The sequence below is a fragment of the Triturus cristatus genome, chromosome 10 (assembly GCF_964204655.1).
Source record: "Triturus cristatus chromosome 10, aTriCri1.1, whole genome shotgun sequence".
NCBI lineage: Eukaryota > Metazoa > Chordata > Amphibia > Caudata > Salamandridae > Triturus > Triturus cristatus.
The window spans coordinates 1157669057-1157682493 of NC_140593.1; positions in this window are offsets into that span (position 1 = coordinate 1157669057).

Genomic DNA, 13437 nt, shown 5'->3' on the forward strand with positions numbered 1-13437 from the left:
GATTCAAAGGCAGCACTAGCGGCGTGAGTCACAACGCCGGGATACTAGGATTTACAAAGATACGACTCTTAGCGGTGTCACTCTGGCAGAGATTCAAAGGCAGCTCTAGCGGCGTAAGTCACAACGCAGGGATATTAGAATTTACACAGATAGGACTCTTAGCGGTGTCACCGACACCCTTACCCCACCAAAGCCAACATGGAATCAGCAAGGCCGTTGGAACGTCCTACTTCGTCAGCAGCTCGAATCGGAATAATCTGCGCCATTCCTGCAGCGTCCTCGGCTTACGTAGCCGGGCGGATCCGCGCAGCGTTGTCTCCTGCGCATGCACGTAGCCAAGGATGCCGGGAATCGGAGTGCACCAGAGAGCCCCTCCAGATCTCACGCATCTCGCGGAGATGGAGCGCGGCTCTCGTCCACCAGGCGCGGTACGGTTGTCCTTGCAAGGAGTGTGCAGCGGTCGCCATGTAGGATGTGACAGCACATCCCTCTCCCAACGACCACTGACACGAACCAGGTTTGTTGGGAAACCTTTCATGAAAGGCTTTTACACACCGGGGCGCATGCACGCCCACCGCAGGTTCCCACGAATTCTCTTCCGTGCCGTATCCCTTCCAGGACACCAAATACCACAATTTGGATCCCCTCAGTTTTGAGTCCAGAATCGACTGCACTTCATACTCCGGCTCTTGATTGATCCAAACGGGCGCCGGTCTTTTCTTTATGGATGTATATGAGGGCTTCAATAAGGACACATGAAAGACCGGATGTATTTTCATTGCCTTGGGCAGTGCCAATTTCATGGCCAAATGTGAAATCACCTTGAGGATTTTAAAAGGCCCAATGAACTTGGGGTTAAACACGCTATATCGACGGAATCGAATGTTTTTTGTCGATAGCCACACTGCCTCTCCTACCTTGTAGATAGGTGTGGGTTGTCGGTGTTTATCCGCCTTAGTTTTGTAGATTCCTTTGGCCTTTTCCAAATTTTTACGAGTGAGGTGTAGGGTTTGTTGAATGTGTTTCACCCGGTCTTGTGCTACCGGCACTTCAGGGATGCTTACAGGTTGAATCAAAGAGATAAAGCGTGGATGGTATCCGTAATTACTGTAAAACGGCATGAAGTTGGTGGATTGGTGTTTGGCACTGTTGTATGCCACCTCCGCCAAACACAAGAGATCCACCCAGGCGTCGGTGTTCTTTTCCACGTAGCACCGTAGGTACTGCTTGAGAGTCTGATTCAGTCTTTCGGTTTGCCCATCAGACTGAGGGTGAAAACTGGTACTTTTGGACGTTTTCATATGTAATGCCTTACACCAGGCTGTCCAAAATCGGGCAGTGAATTGGGGGCCCCTGTCGGACACTATGTTGGCAGGAAGGCCATGAAGCCTTATCACATGAAACAAAAGCAGTTTGGCCAATTGTCCGGCCGTGGGTTCTTTAGCACAGGCTATAAAGTGTCCCATCTTGGTGAGACTGTCCACCACTACCACGATGGCTGTACATCCTTGATCCAGTGGCAACCCAACGATAAAATCTATAGAAATGGTTTCCCATGGCACCAAAGGTGACGGTAGGGGTTGTAACAGTCCTTTGGATTTCCCGTGTTCGGTTTTGGCAGTTACACACATCTCACACCGGTGAATCATGGCCGTGGTGTCTTCCACCACTGTTGGCCACCAAAACTGGCGAGAAATGCGATCTAGGGTTTTCTTAATACCGTTATGTCCCGCACTGGGCATGTGGTGACACCAGTGGAAGACCTCTTTCCTTAAGGTCGGATTGGGTATTAACAACTGTTTGCCTTTCATTGGAAGACCCTTAATTATCTTCCACTGCGGGTGGTTCCGTAACCATTTCTTCCAGTAAGGATTCCTCACCTTTGATTACTTTTTGTAGAAAGGTGTCAGTTTGTAGTGATCCTATGACCTTTAGAGGGTCCAAAACTGACTGCGAATGTTCTATCTGGGTTCCATCAGGGATGTCTTTGCGGGACAGAGCGTCCGCTTTTTTATTGTCTGCCCCAGGTCGGTAAGTGACAAGGTAGTGAAACTCTGAAAAGAATAGCATCCAGCGTAACTGACTGGGAGACAACATCCGAGTCGATCTCATAAACTGCAAGTTACGATGATCGGTATATACAGTTACCACATGCTTGGCTCCTAATAACAGGTGTCTCCAATCACTAAAGGCTTCTTTTATGGCTAGGAGCTCTTTTTCGGCGATGGTATACCGTGTTTCGGCCAAATTTAATTTCCTGGACATATATGCCACCGGATGAAGTTGGCCCGTCCTTTTATGGCGTTGTGAGAGTATGGCTCCTACTGCCACATCGGAGGCATCTGCTTCCACGATGTATGGGCTCTCCGGGTCCGGATGTATCAACACCGGAGCGGTAACAAAAGCATCCTTTAAGCATTGAAAGGAGGCCTCTGCTTCTGGTGTCCACCGAAATGGTTCGTTTTTTCGTAACAGCTTGGTAAGGGGAGCCACTACCGCAGAGAATTGGTTAATGAATCTGCGATAAAAATTCGCAAATCCGAGAAAGCATTGAATTTCTTTAACATTTGTAGGTTGTGCCCAATCTTTCACGGCTCTAATCTTTCCTTCTGACATTAGCTGGCCTGAGGGTGTCAGCATTACTCCCAAGAATTCCACTTCTTGCACGTGGAACTCACATTTACTGAGCTTACAAAATAGTTTATTTTGTCGTAGTGCATCAAACACCAAACCCACATGTGCCTTATGTTCTTCCTCTGTGGAGGAATATATCAAAATATCATCGATATATGCCACCACGAACTTGTCCAAATACTCCCGCAGCACCTTGTTAACGAAGTATTGAAATGCGGCAGGGGCATTGCACAGTCCGAATGGCATCACGGTATATTCGTACAGGCCATAGCGGGTTCGAAAGGCTGTTTTCCACTCGTCCCCTTCCCGAACGCATACCAAGTGGTAGGCCCCCTTTAAATCAGGACGAGTGTAGATTGTGGCTGATTTAACCTGTTCCAGCAGAACAGATATCAAAGACAGAGGATATCTATTTTTGATCATGACGTTGTTTAATGCCCTAAAGTCTATGCAGGCTCTCTTTTCCCTGTTGGCTTTTGGAATAAAGAAAATAGGAGAGGCTGCTGGGGATCGTGAAGGGCGTATAAACCCGTTCTCCAAGTATTTGTCTAGGTATTCTCTTAAGTGAGTATTTTCTGCTTCAGTGAGTGCATATAGTCTTCCACAAGGTATAACAGCCCCGGGGACTAAGTCTATACAGCAATCATAATGCCTGTGAGGGGGGAGAATATCAGCGGATTTCTCACAGAACATATCTTGATACTCCGCATAACATGCAGGCAATTTTACATCAGTTTCAGCGGCTGTGGCTATTGAAATGGGATTTCCCGGACTACCAGCAATATTCCCCCAGTTGTTAGTACAATGCTCTCTGCACCATGAACTCTTAAACTCCACCTTGTTATTCTTCCAATCGATGGTTGGGTTGTGTAATTTCAACCAGGGCAGGCCAAGAATCACTCCATACTGTGGGGCTTTGATGACATTAAAAGATACAAGTTCGGTATGCCCTTCCCCGCAAGTCATGTGCATGGTATCGGAATGGTACCTGATAGGGCCTATGCTTAACGCATTCCCATCTACAGCCAACACCTCTTCGGGGGAGTCTTTTCTAATCAATTCTATCCTTAAACTCCTGGATGTCCCTAGGTCCATAAACAATCCTGTGGCTCCAGAATCAACCATGGCTTCACAGGTCTGCCAACCTCCTGGCGTTTTAAGAGTGATGGTTACAAACAAATGTTGAGACGACAATTCTAGAGTATTCATGGTAGAAGGAATATGCAACCCACCCAAGGACTTCCCTCCTGTTGTCCCTGGGTGAATCAGTTTTCCGGCAAGACCTCTAAGGACAAGCCAGACACTCTTTTGGCCCCTACGTTGATTTTAGGTTTGGCCAAGCATTCTTTGACAAAATGTCCTTTCTTTCCGCAATACATGCAGACCCCAGTCTTTCGCCGGAGGTCTCTCTCTGCTTGCGTAAGTGGGGCTCGAATGGTACCTATGTCCATAGGTTCTGCTACCGGGGCCACCCCCACTCCTGACCCCCTACTTTTCTCAAATCTCATAGGCTGACGCTCTACTTTCTTTCGGTCCCCTCTGCGTTCCCCTATGCCATAATCTAACCTTAATATGAGGTTGATAAGATCTATACAGGTGGATGGTTGAGGGTCTATCTGGGCTAACACGTCTTTCATGTCGTCCCTCAGCCCTTGATAAAACATAGCAGCACTCTTTTCCTCTGGCCATTGGGTTTCGGCTACCAAGCGTTGGAAGGTGTTGATGTACACCACCAAGACATTATTTCCCTGTTTAAGTTCCAGCAGTTCTCGATCTGCTGAGAAGGAAGCCGCCCTACGATCGAACACCAGCTCGAATTCTTTACGAAACGCATCCCAATCGTATAGAAGGGGGTCGTCGCGCCTCACATAAGGTACTTCCCATTGGGCCGCGTCACCTGTTGGGTACGATATCATAAAAGCCACCCGAGCCTGATTGGTGGGAAAGGCCTTGGGTTTACATGAAAAGGGTAATAACACTTGAGTCTTAAAGACTTGGACCTTGGATGCCTCCCCATAAAACCGCTCGGGGGCGGCCAAAGGGATGGGTGTAGGCATTTCCACTGTAAGAGGGGAAGGAACAGAGGAGGATCCAAACTGGAATGTACTCCCACCCCACGTTCTACTTGATTGTGCATCAAATGGGTTTCTTTGTAATCTAGTGACTGTGTCTTGCAAGGCTGCAGTTTCGGCCCTAGATACCGCTATCTCCTGCTGAAGCACCCCTAAAGTAACTATGACATCTTCTAAGGTGGCTATCTTAACAACGAACTGACCGGGAGAGGTATATTTAAGTAGGCAGATTATTCTGTCACGGTCCCTCGGAGGCCTCTCAGGATCGGTTTGTTGCTCAATGGGGTCCACCTATTGACAACCTCAATTTCCGAGATGCTGTAAAAGCACGGACATTAGAGGGGGTCAATCAGGGGAAGGAAAGGAAGGGAACAGCGGGGAGGGAGATTTGTGGAGAAAAACGATGATTAAGACACACTTCACACTGCACCTCAATACGTTAGCTCCCTCCTTCCAGGAAGTACCCAATGATACATATCTGTCTACATGTATACCTGTAAAGAAAACAAAGAACTCAAGGATAGCATTTATAACTAGAAGGAAGATTGTTTCATCATCTGGCCCTCTCAGATATATGGGATGCTTGTCTGATTGTTCGTATCAACTATACGTGATACACAGCAGAGAACTGTGGATTACATAAACATTATCAGCAATGATTTTTCCCCGTACTGTTGCCACATAATCTCAGAACGTGAGCTCCTTACCCACCATAACCTGTGCGACTGTGGGCCTCACAAGGGAAGAAGGAATTACGCAATATGTTCAGCACCTCTCTTAGATCCCCTGCTATGACGAAACAATACACACAGAAATAAACCATTAAACTGGAGAACTGAAGTCTTGCAGACAAGTTGCAGGAATTTGTAGAATGGTGATATACCACCTGGTACTGGTTCCTCGAGTTAGGTCTATGTTATACCACGGCGCTTTCGTGGCTATACATGAGGAGTAGTATTAAGGTATGTGGCAGCAGGTAATGACTCGTGGCGGTGGCACTCAGTTCAGTTGTGGCCACTGATCAAAAGAATATCAATAGCGGTGTGAGTCTCAACACCGGAATGACTCTTGGCGGTGTCACTCAGGAAGAGATTCAAAGGCAGCACTAGCGGCGTGAGTCACTACGCCGCGATACTAGGATTTACAAAGATACGACTCTTAGTGGTGTCACTCTGGCAGAGATTCAAAGGCAGCTCTAGCGGCGTAAGTCACAACGCAGGGATATTAGAATTTACACAGATAGGACTCTTAGCGGTGTCACCGACACCCTTACCCCACCAAAGCCAACATGGAATCAGCAAGGCCTTTGGAACGTCCTACTTTGTCAGCAGCTCGAATCGGAATAATCTGCGCCATTCCTGCAGCGTCCTCGGCTTACGTAGCCGGGTGGATCCGCGCAGCGTTGTCTCCTGCGCATGCGCGCAGCCAAGGATGCCGGGAATCAGAGTGCACCAGAGAGCCCCTCCAGATCTCACGCATCTCGCGGAGATTGAGCGCGGCTCTCGTCCACCAGGCGCGGTACGGTTGTCCTTGCAAGGAGTGTGCAGCGGTCGCCATGTAGGATGTGACAGCACATCCCTCTCCCAACGACCACTGACACGAACCAGGTTTGTTGGGAAACCTTTCATGAAAGGCTTTACACACCGGGGCGCATGCACGCCCACCGCAGGTTCCCACGAATTTTCTTCCGTGCCGTATACCTTCCAGGACACCAAATACCACAATTTGGATCCCTTCAGTTTTGAGTCCAGAATCGACTGCACTTCATACTCCGGCTCTTGATTGATCCAAACGGGCGCCGGTCTTTTCTTTATGGATGTATATGAGGGCTTCAATAAGGACACATGAAAGACCGGATGTATTTTCATTGCCTTGGGCAGTGCCAATTTCATGGCCAAATGTGAAATCACCTTGAGGATTTTAAAAGGCCCAATGAACTTGGGGTTAAACACGCTATATCGACGGAATCGAATGTTTTTTGTCGATAGCCACACTGCCTCTCCTACCTTGTAGATAGGTGTGGGTTGTCGGTGTTTATCCGCCTTAGTTTTGTAGATTCCTTTGGCCTTTTCCAAATTTTTACGAGTGAGGTGTAGGGTTTGTTGAATGTGTTTCACCCGGTCTTGTGCTACCGGCACTTCAGGGATGCTTACAGGTTGAATCAAAGAGATAAAGCGTGGATGGTATCCGTAATTACTGTAAAACGGCATGAAGTTGGTGGATTGGTGTTTGGCACTGTTGTATGCCACCTCCGCCAAACACAAGAGATCCACCCAGGCGTCGGTGTTCTTTTCCACGTAGCACCGTAGGTACTGCTTGAGAGTCTGATTCAGTCTTTCGGTTTGCCCATCAGACTGAGGGTGAAAACTGGTACTTTTGGACGTTTTCATATGTAATGCCTTACACCAGGCTGTCCAAAATCGGGCAGTGAATTGGGGGCCCCTGTCGGACACTATGTTGGCAGGAAGGCCATGAAGCCTTATCACATGAAACAAAAGCAGTTTGGCCAATTGTCCGGCCGTGGGTTCTTTAGCACAGGCTATAAAGTGTCCCATCTTGGTGAGACTGTCCACCACTACCACTATGGCTGTACATCCTTGATCCAGTGGCAACCCAACGATAAAATCTATAGAAATGGTTTCCCATGGCACCAAAGGTGACGGTAGGGGTTGTAACAGTCCTTTGGATTTCCCGTGTTCGGTTTTGGCAGTTACACACATCTCACACTGGTGAATCATGGCCGTGGTGTCTTCCACCACTGTTGGCCACCAAAACTGGCGAGAAATGCGATCTAGGGTTTTCTTAATACCGTTATGTCCCGCACTGGGCATGTGGTGACACCTCTTTCCTTAAGGTCGGATTGGGTATTAACAACTGTTTGCCTTTCATTGGAAGACCCTTAATTATCTTCCACTGCGGGTGGTTCCGTAACCATTTCTTCCAGTAAGGATTCCTCACCCCTTTGATTACTTTTTGTAGAAAGGTGTCAGTTTGTAGTGATCCTATGACCTTTAGAGGGTCCAAAACTGACTGCGAATATTCTATCTAGGTTCCATCAGGGATGTCTTTGCGGGACAGAGCGTCCGCTTTTTTATTGTCTGCCCCAGGTCGGTAAGTGACAAGGTAGTGAAACTCTGAAAAGAATAGCATCCAGCGTAACTGCCTGGGAGACAACATCCGAGTCGATCTCATAAACTGCAAGTTACGATGATCGGTATATACAGTTACCACATGCTTGGCTCCTAATAACAGGTGTCTCCAATCACTAAAGGCTTCTTTTATGGCTAGGAGCTCTTTTTCGGCGATGGTATACCGTGTTTCGGCCAAATTTAATTTCCTGGACATATATGCCACCGGATGAAGTTGGCCCGTCCTTTTATGGCGTTTTGAGAGTATGGCTCCTACTGCCACATCGGAGGCATCTGCTTCCACGATGTATGGGCTCTCCGGGTCCGGATGTATCAACACCGGAGCGGTAACAAAAGCATCCTTTAAGCATTGAAAGGAGGCCTCTGCTTCTGGTGTCCACCGAAATGGTTCGTTTTTTCGTAACAGCTTGGTAAGGGGAGCCACTACCGCAGAGAATTGGTTAATGAATCTGCGATGAAAATTCGCAAATCCGAGAAAGCATTGAATTTCTTTAACATTTGTAGGTTGTGCCCAATCTTTCACGGCTCTAATCTTTCCTTCTGACATTAGCTGGCCTGAGGGTGTCAGCATTACTCCCAAGAATTCCACTTCTTGCACGTGGAACTCACATTTACTGAGCTTACAAAATAGTTTATTTTGTCGTAGTGCATCAAACACCAAACCCACATGTGCCTTATGTTCTTCCTCTGTGGAGGAATATATCAAAATATCATCGATATATGCCACCACGAACTTGTCCAAATACTCCCGCAGCACCTTGTTAACGAAGTATTGAAATGCGGCAGGGGCATTGCACAGTCCGAATGGCATCACGGTATATTCGTACAGGCCATAGCGGGTTCGAAAGGCTGTTTTCCACTCGTCCCCTTCCCGAACGCATACCAAGTGGTAGGCCCCCTTTAAATCAAGACGAGTGTAGATTGTGGCTGATTTAACCTGTTCCAGCAGAACAGATATCAAAGACAGAGGATATCTATTTTTGATCATGACGTTGTTTAATGCCCTAAAGTCTATGCAGGCTCTCTTTTCCCCGTTGGCTTTTGGAATAAAGAAAATAGGAGAGGCTGCTGGGGATCGCGAAGGGCGTATAAACCCGTTCTCCAAGTATTTGTCTAGGTATTCTCTTAAGTGAGTATTTTCTGCTTCAGTGAGTGCATATAGTCTTCCACAAGGTATAACAGCCCCGGGGACTAAGTCTATACAGCAATCATAATGCCTGTGAGGGGGGAGAATATCAGCGGATTTCTCACAGAACATATCTTGATACTCCGCATAACATGCAGGCAATTTTACATCAGTTTCAGCGGCTGTGGCTATTGAAATGGGATTTCCCGGACTACCAGCAATATTCCCCCAGTTGTTAGTACAATGCTCTCTGCACCATGAACTCTTAAACTCCACCTTGTTATTCTTCCAATCGATGGTTGGGTTGTGTAATTTCAACCAGGGCAGGCCTAGAATCACTCCATACTGTGGGGCTTTGATGACATTAAAAGATACAAGTTCGGTATGCCCTTCCTCGCAAGTCATGTGCATGGTATCGGAATGGTACCTGATAGGGCCTATGCTTAACGCATTCCCATCTACAGCCAACACCTCTTCGGGGGAGTCTTTTCTAATCAATTCTATCCTTAAACTCCTGGCTGTCCCTAGGTCCATAAACAATCCTGTGGCTCCAGAATCAACCATGGCTTCACAGGTCTGCCAACCTCCTGGCGTTTTAAGAGTGATGGTTACAAACAAATGTTGAGACGACAATTCTAGAGTATTCATGGTAGAAGGAATATGCAACCCACCCAAGGACTTCCCTCCTGTTGTCCCTGGGTGAATCAGTTTTCCGGCAAGACCTCTAAGGACAAGCCAGACACTCTTTTGGCCCCTACGTTGATTTTAGGTTTGGCCAAGCATTCTTTGACAAAATGTCCTTTCTTTCCGCAATACATGCAGACCCCAGTCTTTCGCCGGAGGTCTCTCTCTGCTTGCGTAAGTGGGGCTCGAATGGTACCTATGTCCATAGGTTCTGCTACCGGGGCCACCCCCACTCCTGACCCCCTACTTTTCTCAAATCTCATAGGCTGACGCTCTACTTTCTTTCGGTCCCCTCTGCGTTCCCCTATGCGATAATCTAACCTTAATGTGAGGTTGATAAGATCTATACAGGTGGATGGTTGAGGGTCTATCTGGGCTAACACGTCTTTCATGTCGTCCCTCAGCCCTTGATAAAACATAGCAGCACTCTTTTCCTCTGGCCATTGGGTTTCGGCTACCAAGCGTTGGAAGGTGTTGATGTACACCACCAAGACATTATTTCCCTGTTTAAGTTCCAGCAGTTCTCGATCTGCTGAGAAGGAAGCCGCCCTACGATCGAACACCAGCTCGAATTCTTTACGAAACGCATCCCAATCGTATAGAAGGGGGTCGTCGCGCCTCACTAAAGGTACTGCCCATTGGGCCGCGTCACCTGTTGGGTACGATATCATAAAAGCCACCCGAGCCTGATTGGTGGGAAAGGCCTTGGGTTTACATGAAAAGTGTAATAACACTTGAGTCATAAAGACTTGGACCTTGGATGCCTCCCCATAAAACCGCTCGGGCGGCCAAAGGGATGGGTGTAGGCATTTCCACTGTAAGAGGGGAAGGAACAGAGGAGGATCCAAACTGGAATGTACTCCCACCCCACGTTCTACTTGATTGTGCATCAAATGGGTTTCTTTGTAATCTAGTGACTGTGTCTTGCAAGGCTGCAGTTTTGGCCCTAGATGCCGCTATCTCCAGCTAAAGCGCCCCTAAAGTAACTATGACATCTTCTAAGGTGGCTATCTTAACAACGAACTGACCGGGAGAGGTATATTTAAGTAGGCAGATTATTCTGTCACGGTCCCTCGGAGGCCTCTCAGGATCGGTTTGTTGCTCAATGGGGTCCACCTATTGACAACCTCAATTTCCGAGATGCTGTAAAAGCACGGACATTAGAGGGGGTCAATCGGGGGAAGGAAAGGAAGGGAACAGCGGGGAGGGAGATTTGTGGAGAAAAACGATGATTAAGACACACTTCACACTGCACCTCAATACGTTAGCTCCCTCTTTCCAGGAAGTACCCAATGATACATATCTGTCTACATGTATACCTGTAAAGAAAACAAATAACTCAAGGATAGCATTTATAACTAGAAGGACGATTGTTTCATCATCTGGTCCTCTGAGATATATGGGATGCTTGTCTGATTGTTCGTATCAACTATACGTGATACACAGCAGAGAACTGTGGATTACATAAACATTATCAGCAATGATTTTTCCCCATACTGTTGCCACATAATCTCAGAACGTGAGCTCCTTACCCACCATAACCTGTGCGACTGTGGGCCTCACAAGGGAAGAAGGAATTACGCAATATGTTCAGCACCTCTCTTACATCCCCTCCTATGACGAAACAATACACACAGAAATAAACCATTAAACTGGAGAACTGAAGTCTTGCAGACAAGTTGCAGGAATTTGTAGAATGGTGATATACCACCTGGTACTGGTTCCTCGAGTTAGGTCTATGTTATACCACGGCGCTTTCGTGGCTATACATGAGGAGTAGTATTAAGGTATGTGGCTGCAGGTAATGACTCGTGACGGTGGCACTCAGTTCAGTTGTGGCCACTGATCAAAAGAATATCAATAGCGGTGTGAGTCTCAACACCGGTATGACTCTTGGCGGTGTCACTCAGGCAGAGATTCAAAGGCAGCACTAGCGGCGTGAGTCACAACGCCGGGATACTAGGATTTACAAAGATACGACTCTTAGCGGTGTCACTCTGGCAGAGATTCAAAGGCAGCGCTAGCGGCGTGAGTCACAACGCCGGGATACTAGGATTTACACAGATAGGACTCTTAGCGGTGTCACCGACACCCTTACCCCACCAAAGCCAACATGGAATCAGCAAGGCCGTTGGAACGTCCTACTCCGTCAGCAGCTCGAATCGGAATAATCTCCGCCATTCCTGCAGCGTCCTCGGCTTACGTAGCCGGGCGGATCCGCGAAGCGTTGTCTCCTGCGCATGCTAGCAGCCAAGGATGCCGGGAATCGGAGTGCACCAGAGAGCCCCTCCAGATCTCACGCATCTCGCGGAGATGGAGCGCGGCTCTCGTATACCAGGCGCGGTACGGTTCTCCTTGCAAGGAGTGTGCAGCGGTCGCCATGTAGGACGTGACAGTTAGCCTCCCATCCCTTCCCAACATGGCGGACCAATATCACCCTTGACCTCTATAAGAGAAGGGTCGGCCCAACTCTCAGCCTGTTTTTTTGGTTCTGCAAAGACTCTCCAGTGCCCCTTCAGGTGAGTGTTCCTGCTATAGCATGAACGTGGGTCCATGGTTGGTGGTCCTGCTCTATCAGGCTCTGGGTCCCTTCTAAACCCCCCGGCTGTGTGGGATATGTCACGGGACATTGTTTATGCTCAGGCGGTTGCTCCTTTGTTCTGGGACTTGTTGTCCTTTTGTCCAGCTCCCTGGCTGTGGGGAGCGGGGCGGCTTTCCCCAAGGCTTCTCTTTCCTTTGCGGGGGGGGGGTTGGGGCCAACCTGTGTAGGAGAGTAGGATCTGATTCACATGGGTACCCCCACTTTTCTGCTGGTGTTTCACTGTTTATCGACCTTAGTATGGCTGTGGCCCTGCTAATCAGGACCCCAGCCCAGCTGCTTCCTCTCTAAAATGGTTTCCATGTACATTAGGTACATTTCTAATTGGATTCTGGAGTGCCTTATAAGCCCCTAGTATATGGTATACTATGTACCTAGGGCATAGGTAACTCAGAGGCCTACCAGGGGCTGAACTATGTATTATGCCACCCCTGGGAAGCACTCCAAAATGACACCACAGGTCTGCTACTGCAGCCTGGGTAAGGTGGTGCTTGCACCCCTTGCAGTGGTATAGGCTACCGATATCACTACACTTGCACACACATATAAAATCTATAAGTCACTCCTATGGCAGGCTTAACAATCCTGAAGGCAGAGTGCTTGGTTTTTATGTGAGAGGGTGCCCCTGCATGAGCAGAGCCCCTCTGCAGCGTTCGGAGTACCTCCTCTGATGCTGTTTGTGGTGCAGCTTGACCATATACTCTTAAGTGCATTATAACCTCGTGGTAAATGCTAACTTTGGGATGGCTGCACGGAAACATGTCGTATTTGGTGTCAAATGCTTTGGAATACTTCCCCCCACCAGTTCTGGCGGCGGGGGTAGCATTCCACCCTTCTAGAAGGAGAGACATGTTCACACTGGTCTAACCCGGTAGGTCTTAATACAGCCCTGGCATTACAAAATGGATGCCTCTGCCACAGACACGGGTCTGGCCTCCTGCTGCTGACCGAAACTCCGGCAGGGGAGGCCTGGACAATAGGTTTCCTGTCCCAGGGAGGTGTAACCACCTCCCCAGACAGGCAGATGTGTATTGGGGCTGGGCGTGAGCACTCTCTGGTGCTTTGAATTCCTGCACTGGGGGCACACTTGGGTGCCGATTACGATCCGGTAAAAAATTTCCCCGTACGACTCGTATCCGGTCTTTTTACCGTACGAATCGTACAAGTGCCGTA